Source organism: Neovison vison, chromosome 6 (genome assembly GCF_020171115.1).
Source record: "Neovison vison isolate M4711 chromosome 6, ASM_NN_V1, whole genome shotgun sequence".
NCBI lineage: Eukaryota > Metazoa > Chordata > Mammalia > Carnivora > Mustelidae > Neogale > Neogale vison.
The window spans coordinates 20,545,256-20,549,798 of NC_058096.1; the positions used below are offsets into that span (position 1 = coordinate 20,545,256).

The 4,543-nt window shown below is 38.0% G+C and overlaps 1 pseudogene; it reads right to left on the bottom strand.

The window, feature by feature from the left end:
* Nucleotides 1-1,822: 1,822 nt before the first annotated feature.
* Nucleotides 1,823-2,486, bottom strand: LOC122910351 (annotated as a pseudogene).
* Nucleotides 2,487-4,543: the final 2,057 nt, after the last annotated feature.

Sequence of the window (4,543 nt, forward strand, 5' to 3'; positions counted from 1 at the left end):
TACTATGAACTCATGGATTTATGATTGGTTTTAATGCATCACACCTCTTATCCATTCTGAACCTCAAAGTGTCCCATGTGTGACAAATGTGTACCTCAGAATGTTGGCTCTTAAATCCTGAAGTCATGACCCTTAATAGTTTTCTTATCTGGTGTGTCAAGATGGTTCATGCTCATCTTGTACATTTTCTTTCCTAGACAAGAAATCATCTATTTCTTCAAGGAACCCATTTTTCTTTTAATTGGAAAGTTCTACAATTTTAGTTGATCATTTGTTCTTGGCTTTTCAGAAGATTTAGGATCAATAGGTATAAATTAAATTATACAAATAAATGACTTGTGAGCTCAGGTTAATATTTCCATTTCTGTTCCAATCCAAATTTATGGAATTTTATATGACTTTGTCTATACTGGTATCACATTTATTTCACACACATTTTTAAATTTAATTTTATTTATTTATTTGATAGAGAGATGGGAAGGGAGGGGATACAAGCAAGGGGAGTGGGAGATGGAGAAGCAGGCTTCCTACTGAGCAGGGAGCCCAATGTGGGGCTCAATCCCAGGACCCTGGGAATATACCTGAGCCGAAGACTGACATTTAATGATTGTGTGACCCAGGTGCCCTATTTCACATACATTGATAATTCTGGTTCACAAGGAGATGACAGAGTAAGAGTATCACACAATTCATTTGCTTTATTTCACATTGAAATATAGCTGTCTCAGAATAACAATAGCAATACAACTCTCTCCAATTATGATTACCACACTTGATCTTAGCCAAAAGACCAAGAAGCAATCTAATTATGATTACCAACAAGGATTTTGTTTGTTGTAGCTGGTGGTTGTGGTTGGTTTTACATTTTCTCTATTCTCCAGTTTTTATCATTTCTGTCTTAGTAATGTGTATCTTCTTGTTTCAGATCAGTCTGACTAAAAATTTATTAATTGTATTGATCTTCTCAATACACAGTGTTTGAACTTATTTGTTTGTAGAATCAGCATGGCTTTCTTTCAAGCTCTTCTGTCAGTCTCCTGACTTTCTGCTTTGCTTGGCTTTCTTATTTTTATCTTTAAGGTGTCAAATCAAGCACAATTTAATCTGGCAAACAACATATGTGAAAAATCATGTCAGAAAAAAAGATTAATGTAGGTTAAGGTGAGTATTTTATGAGTGAACAGGCTGTTAACATATCCTTACCCATTTTGTATCTATATCTACTACCTGTATCAGAGATTAGCTAACTACACCTCAAAGATGCAAATCTAGCCTGCTCTCTGGTTCTATTTTATTATAAATAAAGTTTTATTGAAAAAAATTTTTTTTAATGTTAGAAAAGGTTTATTAGAAAATTCTCGCCCTGAACTGGTGTCGTGTGTGTGGTGGTACCTGCTGTTTACTAAAATCGACTGGAAATTTGTTTATTTCCAAAGTGGTCCTTGTACAAAATGTATAAAAAGCAGTTTCTGGTGTGACTTGGGCTCTACTCCTCAGTATCCCAAAGTATACCACCAGTAGCTATGGGTACCCCTTTTACAGATGGGGAAACTGAGGCACCAAGATGGCTGTTGCACCAGTGGTTACACATTGTGGTGGGTGTTGGAAGCTGCCTTTCTCTGCCTGGCCCAGGCTGGAGGTGATGGGGGGAGAGGCTGATGGGACAGTAGGGGCAGGTCTGTTTGGTTTCTTCTCTGGTCCCTGAACCCGGGAGGGAAGGTGATCAGGCAGGACTGCTGCGTGAGTGGGAAATCCTTATGAGCTGTTCAAGGTCTGGCAGGGACAGGCCGGTGCTGCTGGTGAGGCAGCCTGAGCCGGAAACCTAGTCGGAGACCTCACTGTAGTAATAATTGTGCACAGCCGGGGTCGTCTCCAGCCAGCTGCCCGAAATTCGATGATCTCCAGCACAGCAGCTGGGCCAGGGAGCTGAGGCCGCTTGGGAGCAGGAAGCCATCTCAGATCAGGACAAAGAGCTCATCTATGGGCTGTCGGTTCATCTTCTCCAGCTGCTCCCCACACGGTGCAGCTGCAGCACCACGCAGTCCACCTCCTCCTCCTTGCTCAGACTGTCAGGCTGGGCCAGCCGGAAGAGGCAGTCATAGACGGGGTTCACCAGGGCCATCATGGGCATGTTGTTCACCCTCAGGTAGTCAAAGATGTTGCAGATAAAGGTGACGTAGCAGACCCAGCCCTGCAAAGACCGAGCCCAGCTGCTCTCGAGCCTGGTACTCCTGCTGCAACCGGTTGAGGAGTCCCCGTCGGAAGACACCCTGGCCTGCTTGCTTGCTCTCAGCCTGAATGATGGCATAGCACATGCGTCCTGCTTCTTTGCTGAACACACAGTCGTGCAGAGAATGGTCCACGATCACATTGGCCACCTTTTCCAAGTCCACGGCACCTGGATCTTTGAGAGCTGTCTTCAGCAGCTGCTGAGTCTCTGCATCAAAAGACTGGATTTTGTACTCCTCTCTACCAGGATCCCCCATGACCGTTTAGCACCCCCAGCTCTTTATTGAGCTGGGACTAATGACAGCACCTGCCGGGCCGGCACCGTGCCCGCGTGCCCGGAGGCCACTCAGCGGGCATGGCACGCGCGCCCCCCGTTCGCCGCGCCGCAGAGCTGGAACGACCCTGAAACATTCATCTTTTATTTCCACATTGTGTATGGTTGCTTAATCATTATAACATTACAGTAGCACAGTTGAGTAGTTGTGACAGAGACCTGTATGGCCCACAAGATTGAAATACTTAAATTACGTATGGCTCTTAAGAAAAAAAATAGTTTCTCTACCTCTGATATATCACCTATAAAATTGTCTATATCTAAGCATCTATATAATCTGTTTACATGTATGGATGTATACATACACTGATGTGTATGCATATGTATATAGATGTATGTATCTGAATACACATATTTTTCCAAATAGATATTCTGAATGTATATATTCTTTCAGAAAATGATTTTGATGGACCACAAGGTTAAAACAGAAATAAAATAGACCACCATAAAATAAGAGTAGAGCAACAAAAATAACAAACAAACAAACAAACAAACAAAAAGTGAGATTTTGAATCTTAGAAGTCACTCAATTTGGGCACTTGTTTTGTGATTCCTGGCAGATATGATAACAAAGATCAAATGTTGGGCTACATTGCTCTTCTTACTCAAATATATGATAAAGTAAAATTCAAAACAACAAAGGAAAATTTTTCTTCTGTAGGCTTAAAGAAAGCAGACAAACTGACCTTGGAAATGTAATCTCTATTTATGTGAAGACTTGGTTTTAAATATAGAATACCTCATAAAGCAAGTTTTCTGAGAACTTTGTGAACAAAAAAATAAATTAAAGCTCATTTTATATGTTAGAAATGAATCTATTGTTATATGAGACATTTAATTGTATTGTAAAAATTAATATTCTCACATTTGCAGCAAAAAAAGAAAACTTCTGTAGTAGCCTATTTAAATGGAATAAATAAATAAATAAATATTTTGAGGGTCTTTCTCATTTGTATTTTTATATACCTAGATGCAGAAGTCAATACATATTTACCTAAAATCTAATATAAAGGATTGAGAAGAATAGTTTTAATAAATTTTTTTCCCTTAAGAATTTGGGTAAATTGGAAGGGGAGGTGAACCATGAGAGACTATGGACTCTGAAAAACAATCTGAGGGGTTTGAAGTGGCAAGGGATGGGAGGTTGGGGTACCAGGTGGTGGGTATTATAGAGGGCACGGCTTGCATGGAGCACTGGGTGTGGTGAGAAAATAATGAATACTGTTTTTCTGAAAATAAATAAATTGAAAAAAAAAGAATTATGATACTGTCAGTAGCCATCTCTTTGAATATATAGGATGACCTATAACTAAATATTTATCCATGAGTAGTGATGTCACAAAATTGCTAATACTTCAACTTAAATAAACAAATATAATTTTTTTCATTAAAAAAAAAAAAGTTCAAAATGTGTTTATTTAACTTAATGTCTTTATTCTTATATATACAGGGACAAGTGGTATTGACTCCATTTAGCCCAGGGAAAGGCTGAGACATAGAGAAATTGTGGGAATGAAAATAATAGAAAAACTAAGGGCTCCTCATTGATAGTGCCATTCTTTTTCTTTACAGGAAGAAATATAAACAATGTACTTATAATATTTTTATTTAGTCTCAATATCCTATACCAATATAGTAATATAATTTTTATTATCAAGCTCATAATACATCACAGAGTCAACAATAAACTTATTGATTATAGTTGACTCTGTGATGTATCACAAATATTTGACTTATATTTTCTCAATATTTTACTGAATAATATATTTATGTAATAAGTAGGATAACAAATAGCAGATAACAAAAAAATGCTTTACATAATTTCATATAGAGAAGTTAGTAGGTTTTATAAATATATTATTAGTTTTTAAATAAATGTATGAACACAGAACAAAGAACAAAGTGGAGAGCATAATCTCTTTTTCTCCCCAGAAACTGTGGCTACTACTATTAAATAATTTTAAAAAAGACTTTTCTACC